The sequence below is a fragment of the Carassius gibelio genome, chromosome A15 (genome assembly GCF_023724105.1).
Source record: "Carassius gibelio isolate Cgi1373 ecotype wild population from Czech Republic chromosome A15, carGib1.2-hapl.c, whole genome shotgun sequence".
Taxonomy (NCBI): Eukaryota; Metazoa; Chordata; class Actinopteri; order Cypriniformes; family Cyprinidae; genus Carassius; species Carassius gibelio.
In genome coordinates, this window is record NC_068385.1 from 6,231,727 (window position 1) to 6,248,696 (window position 16,970).

The 16,970-nt window shown below is 36.7% G+C and overlaps 1 protein-coding gene and 2 long non-coding RNA genes across 4 annotated transcripts in view; 2 read left to right on the forward strand and 1 right to left on the reverse strand.

Annotated features, from left to right (window-relative positions):
• The window catches only part of LOC128029013 (uncharacterized), a 385,593-nt gene that overhangs the window by 231,018 nt on the left and 137,605 nt on the right, over window positions 1–16,970 (reverse strand). The gene's annotated exons all lie outside the window — the stretch shown is intronic.
• LOC128029018 (uncharacterized) overlaps window positions 1–16,970 on the forward strand; it is a 247,494-nt gene that overhangs the window by 229,150 nt on the left and 1,374 nt on the right. The gene's annotated exons all lie outside the window — the stretch shown is intronic.
• LOC128029017 (uncharacterized) lies at window positions 6,995–8,468 on the forward strand. The gene is made up of 3 exons (XR_008187288.1): window positions 6,995–7,128; window positions 7,472–7,529; window positions 8,342–8,468. It is a non-coding gene; the product is annotated as an uncharacterized LOC128029017 (long non-coding RNA).

The following is a 16,970-nucleotide window of genomic DNA, read 5'->3' on the forward strand; positions in this document are numbered from 1 at the left end:
GCAAGTTTACTTGAGTACATTGAACACAATTAATCTTTGGCGGTATGGTTCCTTATGGGGGTTCTTGCTCCCAGGATAACTGAACATGCAAGAGCTTCAGTTCAGTTCAGTTTCAGTTTATTAGCTTTAACATTAACCCCCTGGAATCATGAATTAAGAAATACATAACAATAAGACTTTTAATAAAGTCTTTAAAGCAAACAGTGATAATCATGTAGATGTGGCAGAGGGACGTCTATCCTGTAGCCTGGTTGTGAAGATGGGTGTCTCTCAGCAGTGAGGTCTATACCAGCTAAGATTTTAGAAGCCTTAGTGATCTGAAACAAAGAAGATGTCTTATAGGAGAGAGGTGGTGATTGGAGCGATTTGACAGCTGACCGCATCAGCTGTTCACAACCTTGCCTCCATGGCCTGACTGAACTAACGCTGTGCTCGATTTATCTTGAGATAAATATAAGAGAGATATAAAAAAATATCCCTTGACCACGAAAATTTCTCTTACATTTTATCATCTATTTCTCCACATGAGAATATTCAGAGGGCAAAGATTTTTCCCTCTAAAAATATAAAAAGATTTGTATCAAATGAATCATCCTTTTGACTCTCCTTGCTACAGTTTTTGAGTTAGGAGTCATTATTTTTGTGTATGTCAAAGCAAAAACAATACCTTCACTGAGGTGAAGCCTCAGGCCTTAAAGGGTTCAAACAGTCTATAATCAGAGTAAATTGGTAATAGGTCAGGGTATCAGGTTTGACTCATCAGAAAGCTATTCGGTTGTTAAGTGATGACGTAAGAAGCGCTGTTTCCGGGTCCAAGCCTCAACTCGCTTCACTTGAGAATAGCACCTCAGCAGCCGTTTATGAGCACTGTTTATTCATATTAATAATTTAAGCTAAACACTTTCAAACTTACGGTGTACACTACAGTCTCCGTGCTCACAGCATCCCAAATACCAATGGGCCATCCAGAATTTACCAGTGATAGATGCAAAAGCAAACATTTGTTATTGGATGGGGGTTTATCAGAGCAAGGGGAATGGGTGACTGGCATGTGTGAGGGTAAACTGACATGGAGGCATTACATGTCATTGGTATTGTACAGACAGCTCTCATTCTGTCCTTCTCTCATTCATGTGCTACAACAGCATGGTTTCGTAGAGACAGAGTGAATGTGCCAGATCAGTCCACATCTGTCTCCTATATTGAACATCATGAACCCTAACCCATCATGAAAAGGACATCCAGGCAATGATGACCACAGATTGTGATGAGCAGCTGAAGTCTTGTAAAAAACGATTAGTATCTTCGATTTACAAACAATTAAACATTGTAATTAAAAAGAGAGTTGCTGGGACACAGTGTTAAACATGTCCCTGTACCAGTTATCTTATATTTACAGATTACCAATTATTTGGTCAGTGAAACATTGAAAATCTTTTCTTTGCACTTTTGCCAATCAAATACACAATAGAATTACGATTTTATTATAAGATCTTGATTTTGTTGCATTTTGAAAAACTTTTTCTGATTTGGGGTTGTATTTAATCCTATCTTGATGTTTTTTGTCTTATTGATGTCTATAAAAGTTAATGTAATGATAAATATAAAATTCAAATATTTCTATGTACTGTAATTATATAAAACTATACTGTCAGCGAACCATAGTTATGCAAATGAAGTAGATCATCGCGTTTGTTTTAATTCATAAGGATTAAAACTTCTCGAAGCACATCTGGGTTAAAATCAATCCCATGGACAACATATCACAGCCTTGAATGAATGAACCTTTATTGCCCCGAGGGGAATTTGTCTTGCACTCAGTGGAGCCACATTGAACATTTAAGCACAAACAACAATAAATAACAATAGATAAATAGTAAAAGAAAGGACACAACAAACATCTAACCACATTGAGGACGTAAGGAATACAGAACATTGACATCAACAACAACAAGATCAACACAGTAATGACAGCGCATCGGTCCAGTAGCTAAAAATGCATACAATTAAGGAAATAATAAATGGTAAAAGGTGCACTTTTAAAATATATCTATGTGCCTGAGCTTGATTTGTTCAGTAACTGTATGCTCCTTGGCACAAAAGATAAAATGGCACGTTTAGTTTTAGTCCGGGGCATTCTGAATCTACGTCCAGAGGGCAGGGGGGAAAACTCTGAAAAAAGTGGGTGGGATGGATCATCCAGTATCCTCAGGGCCAGATTGAGGGTATACTGTTCGGTGAGGGTAGTTATGTTTTTTATTTCGGATCCAGTGATTTTCCTGCCCATCTTAGTCACCCTGTCCAGCATGTTTCTGTTTTGGACAGAAAGAGCACCCCCCCAGCACTGGATGGCGAAAGTCACCACACTCTGAATAAAAGTTAAATAAAACAATGTCAGAGTTGTGGTGTCTGCATTAAAACTACGCAATTTCCTTAAAAAATGAAGCCTTTGCTGTGCTTTTGAGTATCGTGCCAATGTGTTAGAAGACCAGGTGAGTTTGTGATCAATAATAGTGCCTAGATACTTATACTCCTCCACTGTCTCAATGACTGTCCCATGAATAGTGATAGGTTGCAATGGAGGGGGCCTTTTCCTAAAATCAATCACCATTTCTTTTGTTTTAGACACGTTTAAAATAAGTGAATTTTGATTGCACCAATCATGGAAATGGTCAACCTCAGACCTGTAGTCTTGATCACTGTCTGTTAGAAAACCAACTAGTGCAGCATCATCTGCAAACTTAATTAGTGAACAGTTGGAGTGGTGGCTAACACAATCATTAGTGTATAAAATAAATAACAATGGTGATAAAACACATCCTTGTGGCACACCCGTGTTTGTAATGATGGTTCTAGAATGACTGTAACCCGCCCTCACATACTGTTGTCTCCCTGTTAAAAAATCCTGAATCCACTGCACCAAAATGAGGTTTACACCCATTTGGGTCAGCTTCTCTATCAACATGTGTGACTGAATGGTGTTGAAAGCTGAAGAGAAGTCTGCAAACAGAATGCGTACATGAGAGGCAGGTGTTTCCAGATGTTTATAAATTCCATTCAGGAGGGTTGTGACAGCATCTTCCACTCCCCTCCTCTCTCTGTACGCAAACTGTAATGTGTCCATGTGTGCATGAGTTTGTATTTTAAGACGTGTTAAAATGATCCGCTCAAAGCACTTCATGGCAACAGAAGTGAGTACCACTGGTCTAAAATCATTTAGTCCAACTGGTTTGGGTTTCTTAGGAAGTGGTACTATTTCCCCTGTTTTCCATATCACTGGTATTGTGTGCGTGTCAATTGATTTCTGAAACAGTCCTCTGAACACCGGGCTCAGTTGTTCTTTGCAGCTCTTTAGGATGATGCCTTCCAGCCTGTCAGGGCCGGCAGCTTTCCGTGTCCTTATATGGGAGAAGATCCGCCCCACTTCCTCACAGCTTACCGTGATTGGTGCGCTTGGAGCACTTCCACTAAAGCTGATTGGACTGACTGGCTCGTCACTCTCCCATCTCGCAAAGTGATCATTCAGAGCATTCGCCTGCTCGACTGTATGTACCGGGGTGTTAGAGTGTTGATTTTGGCCGATAATAGTTTTAATACCCCTCCACGCCAAACGCGAGTTGTTTTCCTTGAGTTGTTGTTCAATTTTGTCTTTATATTGTCTCTTGCCCTGTTTAATTTTGGTCTGTATTTCCCGCTGAATCAGCTTCCCCCCTTAGCGTCCCAAATACTCAGCTTCCCCCCTTAGCGTCCCAAATACTATAAATAAATTAACCTAAGCATGTTTGCTTAGAATGACTTTGTGCTCGATGCAATTTAATTTTAAAGATCGAATGTCTAATGAATATCTATTATAAATACAGAGTGTACTGTTAAAATTACACTCTTCTATGTCAAGATCACAAGGAAACAAGAAAGAAATGTAATTCAAGCAGAAATCATGCATTTCCTCTAAGTTTTCCCTACTTTTTGTAGCATCCAAGCAAACTGAACATTAATGTGCTGTACTTCACTTCAACACCAACTTAACAGATAACAGAAACAGATTATTATGCACTATTACCACGTTTTGGGAAATATCTAAATAACAACCTGTTACGAATGCATCTACTGTAATGCAAACTTTACATTTTGTGTAAAGCGACGTATATTGAGACGATGTATATATCAGGCGTCTTGTGAAGCGATGTATATTGAGACGACGTATATATCAGGCGTCATTTAAGGCGACGTAGCTAGTTCAGACGTACTTAGTACACATACCATTTTTGATAAATTTCTTACATACGCCGTCGTCACGTCGCCGCCCATGATTGGTTCCAACAGTGACATCGCCGCGGGTCTGTCGTGTGCCCTCCCATTCAAAAATGGAAACGGACTGACGGCGACGGAAGGGTCGACTGCTCCTCCTCCTTCTCCTGCTAAGCCTTAGATTTGTCAGAATCCACACTTCATACACTGCTACTGGAACGCACTGACTGACTGCAACGCATGCAGTGTGAATGCAGGAATCCATTAACATGGGTGCATAAAAAAATACGCAACGCATACGAACTGCAGACAGAGTATGTGTGAAACAGGCGTAATATGGTTTAAAAAGCATGATTTCAGCGTGATAAACATGATAATAATGTCAGAACCAAAACAGATGTTTTAGCAGCTCTATTCTGGAAAAGGGGGCGGGGAGCAGCAGCTCATTTGCATTTAAAGAACATCAATAGAGCATCACAGTCCCGCCCACAGCCGGTGCCGGAAGTAAAAATTCAATACAATTTCTGCATTGACATTTGGGAAATAAGACATAAAAATTTAACCATACATGGTAGACTTAAAACCAGCTACGGCTGTACTAAGCGATACTATATGCTCATATAAACGCCAAAAGTTCATGGGGCACTAACCTTGTTTTGATATAAATGCCTTTTATTCACGATGTCTTGGATAAGTACTTCATTACCCACAATCCTGAACAATCCCACAGTGATGCATCTGATTGGTGGAACTCGTGTAACTGTCTGGTTAAAGTCAGGCGGCAAGGAAGTCGACCGGAAGTTGAAGTCGGCCGCGAGCTGCCATCTTGTAGCAGAACTTTACTTGTGTTAGCATCCCATTGACTTTGCATTCATTTTGGCGTCACTTTGACAGCGAATAACTTTACATCTGAGGCGTTTAAAGACTCCATTTGTCCATTATTTATTTCTAAAGATACACGACGATGTATAAAGGGCTCCATTACCTTCTATGTTACATTATGGCCCCGTAGAAACAGTTTTTGTAAAAATAGGCTAATGATTGCGTCATAACCACTCGGCTCTCTGTCGCATTACCGTACAGACAGGAGGAGAAGCTCGCAGGCAATTAACTTAATATGGCGTACTGGCGTTACATTTTAAAATACTATACAAAATAATTAATCCGAATACTTACTCCTGCTCACTCACGCCAAAGAAATCCCCGCTCAAGCTCGCCGTCTCTGCAAGATTAACAATGGCAGTTTGCACGCACAGCCACTTAGAAGATTTACATCTGTCAGACAGGTTGCTGACGTCATCAAGCTTAGTTTGAGTCTGCGCGTCAGAAACGGAAGTGATAAAAATTGCTAAAAATGGGCTTCACTTGTCTCAATTGAGTTCCAATGGGGTCGCTGTGAACATTTCTTTTTCTGTCTATGGTTAAAGTCATAGACAGTTATACAGTCTATGGTTAAACCCCGCGAAGGTCCGTGAAGACTGAAGATAATTAATAAAAAAAAAAATAAAATAAATAAAAACCTGTGTTGTGTTTTTGCACGGTAGCTGCCATGATGGCTTTTTTCAAGGAAGAAAACAAGTGTTCAAATGGGTGAAAACCACTTTAGATAGGGTCTTGTAACGTTAGTTGAGTGTAGCGTGTCCGAGGGTCAGTTTGACTTGTGGGTTTTGTAAGGGCCAGCATGAGGGACAAGACCTACAAAGTTGTGATGAGTTTTGCAGGGAGGTTGGTAAAGTTAGTTAGGATTATCGTCCAGTTTAGCTAGGCTACTGTAGCCTTCATATGGTATGAGTCATATCAAGCATTTTATAATTCCACTGTCAAAACAATATTTAGCCTAGGCATACCTTTTTGTCCATTTACTGAACATTTGTGTAATGGCAACGACATGTGTTGACTAACCCCAGCAAACACAGAACGTTTTGGGTTATGCAGTGTTTTTAAATTATATTTTACACTGGGGTGCCTTGAGATTTTATGCACTTTTGAAAGGTGCCCTGACTGAAAAAAGTTTGAGAAAGGCTGAGTTAGTGCATTGTCACAGGTTTGACTGCGAGCGCGTGAGCTCCCGCCCTCTCACACACTGAGCCTGCGCGTGCACCGAGAAACATAAGAGACTCATAAGCCTTTACACCTTTATGAACTCAGGCATCCCTCATTTTGTAACAACAACAATTAAAATGGAACATAATAATAATAATCATAATAATATTATTCTTGAGAATGAAAATGCATTTTACTGTGACTTATTTGTTAGTAGGCTGTAAGGTCTCGAATACATTGCTTTGCATTCATCTCATCTTGTGTTATCAGATGATTTTATACACATTCAGAGCCTTTATAAAATAATTATTCACTTCTCTCTTTTCCAGTGTCGATTGCCGTCTGATTGTTGTAAGTGAAAATAGCAGTAAACCTGCATCTCTGATTTGCCAGTTTCATCATAAAATACAAATTTACTAATAGTCACTGATGAAACTAAAAACATTTTCATTTGTACAGACACATCTCACTCATATTTATTATTATTATATTATTTATTATTACTATCAGATCCCAATCAGTATTTGAGTTTAGATCAGTTAAATCAACATCAGGCAGCATGTTAGTAATGTCTTAAAAGACATTAAAGGCATAGTTCTTAAAAAAAAAAAAAAAGATCTTTGATCTGCCAGTTTTCATAGTAATACTCTAAAAAAATATTTTTGACTACTCTGTTCATCAATACAGACCCATACATAATTCATAAGTATCTTTTCAATATCTCACTCATAATCAGTAAGGTTTCTTACTTTTCTTTCTTCTGCTTGTGTGTTAGTGACACCAACATACAACCCAAAGGCTCTTTTCAGAGCCACATCGCCCAGCATCCTTCGCTTTGTAAGTATGTTTCTACTGACTTTCAGACACTTTTAATTATTTGGGTATCAAGTAAAGTTATATTGTGCAGCAAACCAGAGCCATCAGTGTCTTTTAATAAACACATTAAAGAGGTTGTTTTTCTAAAGTACAGTCTAGCACCCTGCATTTATGACTAGTGTTGTCAAAAGTAGTAGTATTTGAAACAATAAAATATCATTCTGCATTTCTGATTTAGCATGTTCATAATATACCGTTTAGTCAATAATAATTAATGAAAATAATACATATTCATATGTAGACATTTGCAATATCTCATTCATATTCACTCAGGTTTCCTATTTTTCTTCCTTTGTGTCAACAGCTCCTACATACACCCCAAGGCTCTTTTCAGAGCCACTCGCCCAGCATCATTTAGCATTGTAAGTACGTTTTTTAACTGTCAGACAATTTCTAATTATTTTGGTGAATATCAAATTAAAGTTACATTCTGCAGCAAGTCTGAGTCATCGGTGTCTTAAAGACATGAGAAGGGATGTTCTTCTAAAATACAATGTAGTATCCTGCATTTATGATTGGCCATGCTTATTTTAGTGAACAATGACTGCTGTAAATTGCATACATTTTTGATCCATACAGATGTTTACAATCTCACTCATAATAAGTAAGGTTTCCTACTTTTCCTTCTTCTGCTCGTGTCAGCGGCTCCAACATACAACCCAAAGGCTCCTTTCAGAGCCACAGTACAGAGTGTGTCGTTGGCTTTATCTAGTTTTAGATCAATTAAACCTTATTGTGCAGCAAGTCTGAGTCAGTGTCTAAAGATGATCCTGTTCTATCAATTTAAATGTAACACGTTCATAATGAGTTGATTTGTAAATATTGTTATTTTTTCTTTAAAGACTATAGTTATTAATCTCTTAAGCTACTTTAAAGACTTTAGTTATTTAGTTAGAAGTTATTTAGCACATCTCTATCAATACAGATTTATGCAATATTGTCTCCCCTTTTGCTTGTCTTTAAACAGACCATTGGCATTCAATGCTCTAAGCTGTTTTTTTAACCATCAGGCACATTCTTAGTGTTTGATTTTGGATTCATCTTTGAGACTCATGTTGATTCATAGCGTAATTCAACAAAGCACATCCAGTATTTGTTAATATGCTCTATCCTTGTGTAATGTAATGTCTACCATTGTGAGTAATATATTACTTTGCTTTCTTTGATTTATTAGATCTTGTGTCACCCTCCGCTGCTGCCTCCACAGAGTTTTTTCCCTGCCATCTATTACGTTAAGGTACTTAATTTTCGCTTTAAGTACTATTTGTGTCATTATTTTGGATATGTAGTCATCTTGGTCACATGTGTTATTAGGCATGGGGAAACTAGATTCACATTTGCATTTTTTAATTTCCAGTTAAAAATCCAAGAATCTGTTAATCCTCCAGCTAAACTAACTTACATTAAAGAGGCAAAATACAAAATGTTATGGGTGTGAAATTATTTATCCAGACAATTTAGTTGATGTTTACTTACAAGCACACACACAAAGAATTCAGGCCACAACCTAGAAAAAAAACAAAGAAAAATAATAAGAAAAGATAAAGAAAAGAAATACTCAACTGTACTCAACTGCCTCAGCTTTAATTAGGTAGTGGAAGGTGTGGGGCTTTCAGACTCCAATGCTGAATGACAAAATAACCTTATAAAGTTCAATTATTAGACCTTTTAAGTGCATAATGCATAAGTACATGGTATATTAAGTGCATAGTCCCTTGGAACTGCACATGTGTATTGCCTGATCTAACCTGAAAAATAAACTTTAACACAATGAGACAGTTGTTGAAACAACAGATTTCACTGGTATTTTTAAATATGAAATTAATTCATAAGGTTGGTGAACAGCTTTTGGAGACTTTTCCATTTACCTATTAAAGGAGACAGGAGCTTAACTTGCATGAAAAAGCAGTTCAAAAAGTGTTTTAAAGACAGCTGCTAAATGAAAAGTCTTACAGGGACTATAACATAATTAAATAAATATTAATTACCATTTTCGAAAAGCAGCAAGGCACATCTATGGCCAATCCTCTGTGCCATTCATCAGACACCATCAGAGTTTTTCCAGTGACACCGACACTTGGTCCATCCAAGCCAACAAACCTGAATTTCATGAGGAATCCATAAATGACAATCAAGAAGTTCTTGGAAGTGCTTAGAAGGGGGAAAAAATTACATTAAATTTCTTGAGAACTAGAAATAGAACTTCACAAATCGACAAAACTGTTAATTAGGATGTTGCTCATTAACCACATTCATGTTAACCTTTTTTTTTTTTTACTGTAAAATATTCTGATTTTTTTCCTATGATGTACAAGGCTTTGATTTTCAAATTATGCCTTTACAGTTTTATATACAATAATGAATCCATATTTTTTTGTTTAATATACTGTACATACTTAATTCATTAAACTCTGACAGCGTTCGAGATATAGGTATTAAACAACTGAAAAATATTCACAATATTATTCCCTATAATGCACAAGGCTTGATTTCCATACCATGTCTTTGTTTTTATACAGTACTGAAACCATATTTTTCATGTTTAATATACTGTACCCACTTAAATTTGTTAATCTCTGACAACATTTGAGATTATGCCTGTATTGTTTTTATATACAATACTGAAACCATATTTTCTTATGTTTTATGTGTCCACTTAAATTGATTAGCCTAAACTCTGAAAACGTTTTGAGATATCAAACCAATAGGGGTGAGAATCTCTATAGACACCTCACGATTCAATTATGATTCAGAGGGCTGCGATGCCATGATAAAATGATTATCAATGCATATTTTGTCTGGGAGAACATTCGTGAATAGTACGCATTTCAAAACTGAGGATGTTATTAGGGCTGACTTGCATCTCATATCTTCATCCTGCTGAAATGTTCCTAAACATTCTTCAAAATGTGCATTCTGAATAAATAAATTTATTTCCAAACTAACATGCTTCAGTCAAGTTTGTCTTCTCATAAACCATGTGTAAGGTCCGCCCACTGGTCCAATGACGGTAGCCAATGATCCGGTAGAAGGATTTTTGCGCGTTGCTGTCTTTCCTTTCATATAACGCAATGATATCAGGTTAAATACATTTTTCTTACATGTTTACCTCTTTTATTCATCTGACTCCAAAAATGAAAAGGGTTAGAAGAGATGTTTGATATATATTAAATTTAGGTGTATGTTTGACAATCCTGTTTTACTTTCACATTTATTTTACTCGTTCATTAGGAATCTATGTCGCTCAGGGTGCCCCACGACGGGCCGTACTTGCGTGTGCCCCACGATCACAAACTCGCCAGTCTCAACAGTAGTCAGAGGTTATGACTAATACTATTTAATAGGTTACCCATACTTACCATACTTTAAATAGTATTTCCGTTTAGTCCCCCTCAGCTACCCATGTACAACTTAGTTAAAGCTCAAAACAATAATCAGCGGTTCTGCTAGCACTGTCTGTCTAGTCCCACCCCCGATAATTCAGAGCTGCACAGCAATTATGCGGGATATCTGTTTACAGATTCCCTGAGCTCTTTGTCACCTTCCCTTATATATCCAGCAGGACCCCAGAATTGCCAAATGGCATTTATTGCAGGGGTTTAGCATATTACCCTTTGAAGATTAGTTTCTTTGGTTTCTATGGGAGGCTGTATTTACATACTGGAGGTAATATGTGTGAAAAACCTGGGAGTAGTCTGTTTATAATGTTTGTGGTTACCTGTTCTATTGTTAAGAGAATGAGACCCCTTTTACCAGACACAAATTATTGCATTGTTATAAACTCTGAATAAGAAAGGTAGTTTCAGTGTTTCCTGTTAGGAGGGAGTGGGCAAAAGGAGTGAAATGTTTATGCATATGGTGTACGGGCCATTTGTCTGTCCCTCTCAGTTGGGTGTGTTGCTTTAGACTTGCGAGACAGGATCTAGGTGTTGGTTCTCATAAAAGTTCCTTGCTGTGATCTTTTATCTGATCCAGTCAAAACGGCATCAATAACCTTACACATGTTTTAAACATTTTTTTTCTTACTGAGGCCATCCTTAAAAATATTTTGGTTTGCAGGAACGGTAATAAAACAAAAACAAAAACGGTCGGTCGGTCTATTTTTTTTTTTTTTCAAGTTTCATTGTTAAAAAAAAGGAAAATTTTGGTGATGGTGATGATGAAGGTATGAATTTAAACAAATTAGCATATCGTGACGTCACTGACTGGGTCTTCAACCCATAATTGCAAACCTCATTTTGATGCAGGCTATATAGACCACAAACAAATTAAAATCTTTGTCGAAAACATGTTTATTGTATGAATTGAGAAGAAAAAAAAGGGGGTACTGTTATACTGTATTACTTTCATCCACCACTAGGTATCAATGCAACCTACAAATGAGAGACCGTTTACTTTGCTTTCTTGGGTTGTCACTTTTGTGAAAAAAATCCTGTTTGATTTGAGTGACAAGTGTTTATTGAATCGATTGTAAAATCGATTTTGCATGTCTAAATAAGTTTTATATGGCAAATAAACACCAAATAGAGGTAAATCCACGGATCTTTGTTTATCATTAGTTGCTGTTAAGATTAAACGAATGTCGCTCTCATAAAAAAAATAATACAGATTTTAATTACTCATTTATGGATCAAATCATTAAGATACAAAAATTAAAATTTAAGTAAAATATGATGAATATATAATTTTGTACAAATATGTATAAAAATGCTATAAATAGCCAGGCTGCTAATAAGACGTTTTGCGTCTGCATAACAAAATACATTTTTAAACGTGATGATACGAAATAAAACGAGACGTATAATGAAGAAAAATATTTAGAAAAAAGGGGACAAGTAAAAATGAATTACTTTTTAAACATATTTAAGGCCTGAAGGCAAACTCCCATTTCTTGAAAGCTGTCCTACGTGATCGTGAATAGAACCTTTTACCAGCGAAAAAAAAAAGCAACCCCTGCATGATAGCAGCTCACAGACACGCGAAAATTAGAATTAAGTAATGAAGTAAACAGTTCCCCAGAGTACATTGATCTCAACCAATTCAGCACCAACGCAATGGACAGTACCTCGCAACGACGCACGTAAGTAGGTATAGGCTACCTCAAGTAACCCCCTAAGGCAGAAAAGTTGGAATTTTGAGATTGTGAGGGAAAAAGTCGCAAATACCTTTTAATTTATCCGAGCACAGGCTTCCAGTAACTTGTACACATGGAATAAAAATATTGCACGGGAAATTCAAAGCATAAATAAATGGTTTACGTTCCACAAACTTGAACAGGCCTAAATATTTGTTCGCATGCGTTAAAAGGTTAACTTGACAGTCCCATATATTACGATTTGACAAGCTGATCGTAAAAGTATGCTGAAGTGACTCTTTATGGTTAGGCATGAATGAACACTCTAAAAACGGCTGGGTTATTTTTTAACCCAAAATGCTGGGTTGAGTCTGTTGGGTCATTTTGTTGGGTTATTTTATTTCTTTTTAAACACTTTTGGGTAGTTTCAGTTTACCAGGTGTTGGGTTAAACCTGCCGGGTTGCGTCGCTGGGTTGTTTCAGGCCAGCGCTGGGTTATTTAACGCGCCTTGAAGATGTTTAAATCGCTCCCCAACTGTCATTTTGGAAGAACAACGGGGCAAAGCCACGGCTTTCAACTGTTTTAAGGTAAGTTTATTTAATGTTTTCATTAATAATTATTTTAAATTGGCAGAATTATAACTTTTTTTGCGGCAACAATACTGTTAAACGTCTACAGGCCAACATTATTTACGTTGATGAACTGTTTACCTCAAACGGCCAACCTGCGTTACGTGACTCGCATAATCGTGAGACGACAGATTAATAGTTTTATTAAGTTTCAGACAGTGACGGATGGCTGAAATATGCGAATACCTGTGAAAATAGAGGGAAAAGTCGTTTCTGACACTGAAAAGCGAATTTAACATTTAAGTGAGTCAAATTAGTTCAAAAAGTGAATACGACTTTCTGCTCTAATGTAAACGCCTGCAGTTGTCCATATCGACATGTAAATCATACAAATTACGTACAATATAGTCGGACTGCAGGTCTAAAAGAACCGACGATCCAGTTCAAATAAACCGGTTCAGTAATTCTCGAACAAATTTCCCGGAAAAGAATCGACGTCTCAGGGCATTTCAAAGTGCGCGCACGCACAGCGATTGACTTAGTTAGTTAGTGAGGTGTTTTGATGCTTTTGTGGGTTATAAAGTCTTTTTACATACAAATTATAATTCAAAATGTGTTTTTTCCTGTCAGAAAAGCACATGGATAAGTTACATTTGTGAGAGACCATCTAGTGGCAATGTGAAAGGAGTGTATCTACTAGTGTCAGAGGGGTTAACCACAGTTTAAAAAACAAAACAGCATGTCCCTATATGATAATACCCTCCTAAAGCATGTTAGCAATATCAGCTTATATAACTAGTAGCTAATGTTAGCATCTTACCTGCTACACTGTCTGCAGCTTTCTCGTCGTCAGACCGATAGCACTCCTTTCACTGGTGACATTGTGTTTGAGGCCACAAATGTTACAAAGCTGTCATTAAGTTGAAGTTATCACACAGTCCTCGCTCAAGCCACTCACTCGCTCTGTTTCATTACAGAAACAGAATTACATTACAATTATATTACTTGAATTACAGTGTGCTCCTTAGCACTGGGAGCTCCCTCTGCTGTCCATTATGGAAGCATATGGGTAGCATTATTCAATTTGGACTTCACTTCACTCTTATCCAAAGAAACATAACTATTTACACTGTTTTATCAGTGGGAGAATATTCATACAATACTACAACCTAGAAATAATTTGCAGGTCTCAGCAGCACGAATTATGTGCCCAGCTACATCTGATTCAAATATTATGCTAATTAACAGTGAACGGTGGTTTCAGACATTACAATGCTTCACTAGCACTGACTCTTATTCTGCCTGAAAGAATAAAAAGACCGAGCTGAAGGCGGAGCGATTCGACCAATCAGATGAAAGCAGTGTTTCAGCTCCACTCACAAGTGCGAATGAAATATTTAAGCCATAAACCGAAATGATCAAAACGTACATGGAACAACTGTCTTGTCCATGTTTTCTCTTGAATCCTCTTCTTGAGTATTGAGTCTCTTGACCTTCTGCAAGCCCCACCTTGTTCACGCAGTGATTGACGTGGCTCGAGGGGGCGGAGACGTGATCGGCTCGGAATGCATTTTCAATGTGCACTTTGAATTTTGCTACATTCATTGCGGGACACTGAATGAAAATGCAATCGTAAGTGTTTTGACTGTGAGTGTTAATGCAATTAAGAAAAATAGCATTTGAATTATCATTTTGCCACAGTTTTTGCTTGAACATGTTAGACATATCTAATCATTTCTGTAATACATTTTCATTTTAATTTTGCAACTTATAAAGCGTTAAAATTAATATTAATTGTACTTATTAAAACTGGTGTAAGAAATGGCAAATGAAAATTATGTCATTTAATTTTCATTTTCATTTTGCACCAACCGTTGCACAAATGTATTGGTAAATGTAAATGTAAATACAGAAATGCATTGCCATTTTACATATTGCATTGTCATTTTGCATATTACATCCCGAATTGAATAATGCTACCCATATGCTTCCATAGTACATAAGGTGCCTCTGTGCACCAGCCATTTCAAACCCAGCCTCCAGTATTTGAGCCACGCCTCCTAATTTGCATACACTCCTCAATCGCCCAATCCTCAATCTTCAAATGCCCAATCCTCAATCCTAAATGGCTAAATGATTAAATGCCCAATCCTAAATACCAAATTCCCAATCCTAAATCCCCAAATGCCCAATTCTAAATGGCTTAATGACCAAATGCCCAACACTAAATCGAAAATGCCCAATCCTAAATACAAAATGCCCTATCCTAAATACCAAATTAATTTTCGACTTGGACATTAAGTTTTAAATTTAAATTTTTAGTTTTGGTTTAAGACTTTTAGTTTTAGACTTTTAGTTTATAATCTGACTCAATAATTCCTCCATAAAAAAGGGGCATAATACGTCATCTTTAAGGGTAAACACTGGGGAACATTATGACATTTTTTTTTAAAATAATTTAAAATCTACTCGGTCTTTGAAACCAGGTTTGATCCGCACTGGATTTTTTTGTAAGTCAACACCTTGTTATATTGGTTTTTCTACAAGTCCAAAAGGAGCAAGGCTGATGAGAAGAAAGCAGGAGATGAAGTACAGGTAAATATTAAGCAGTGTTTATTGAATAATAATACTTGTCTTTCTCAAAACTCAGTCTGGTATAATTACACTTGTATAATTAGTAACGGTTAAAGGCTATGTAAAATTGCTTCAAAACAGTGTAATCATGAAAACCTTATAAATGCAAACGGCTTCGAGGAAAAAATATATATAAAGAGATAAAGAGACAGTATGAAAATCTTAACCATAATAATAAAATCCACATCTTTCTTACAGCTCGATTACATGTATTAAAAGAGGCTGACTACTGGAGCATTCATTCATTTAGCTGATCCTTTCAACCAAGGCAAAATAAAATTCAGGAGTATAACAAATATATTTATCCTGAGGATCAATGTAGTGCTAACAATAAGAAGTATAAAACATTGTTTAGAAGCTCTAAACGTTGTCTAGAAGAATATAAAACAGAAATATTTGTTCCAGTCAGCATCAAAGTCTTGAACATAATGTGAGCGGTGAACGGTAACCAGTGAAGACAGATCAAAACCTAGTAGTGCTACATATCCACACCATAAGTTTTTCCTAACACAATGCAAAATATCCATCATCATAGCTTTGTAATAAACATTTCATTTAAATAAATCTGGTTCAAATATAAAGCTATTATTTGTAATTAATCATAAAAATAAATTTCTACACAGAACACTGTTTAGTGCTTTGGAAAGTTTGTTTCATCATGAGTCAAGCCTTATGCTAAACACCCTCCTAATGTTAAATCATTAAGGTTCTGGTTCAGGATCTTCACCATATTTCAAATCGCTTGTCTCTGGTGAATTGCTTTCTTTCACTGATTTTGTTTCCGAAGAGTCTGCAAAGACAAAATTGATCACAACATGATATACAAATCAACTGATGTGTTTCAGTTCATCTACATCTCTCAAAAATGATGAGTAATATCAAATGTGTTCAGTCATCCAAGTGTAAAGTAAAGCTCTGCAAAACATGTATTCAACAATTAAACACTGTCATTTAAATGTAAAATGTCATTTTAAATATGCATTTTAGATACACAGACTTAACTGTATTTATTATAATTTTTTACATTATTGTAATGAAACTATTCTAGATTACAAAATTTGAGACTTGGATTAAACAGAGCCATATGATTTTATTAACATAAAATGCAAATTATTTATCCATTGTGTAGTCACTAAAAGTACATTTCATAGAGGGTTAATAGACCAAAACTAATAAAACACAGCTCACACACACACACACACACACACTCACCGTACAGTCTGAAGATTGCTGTGAGTGCAGACGATACTGTGGATTCTCTTTGCTGGTTCATCTGTGATATTATTGTGACTCAGGCTGAAAGAAGAAATGAGATGAAAAGATTAAACAGAAACATGAAGCAAACTGAAGTCTGAATACAGTGTTTTGTCTCTCTCTATTCCTGACGTGTCTGTGTAACTCACTCCAGAGTCTGGGTTTTGTGCAGACGTGGCAGCAGCGGCTCCACGCAGAGATCAGTGAGTTTGCAGTGACTGAGATCCAGTTCTGTCAGTCCTTCAGAATATTCCAGAAACAGTGCCAGCTG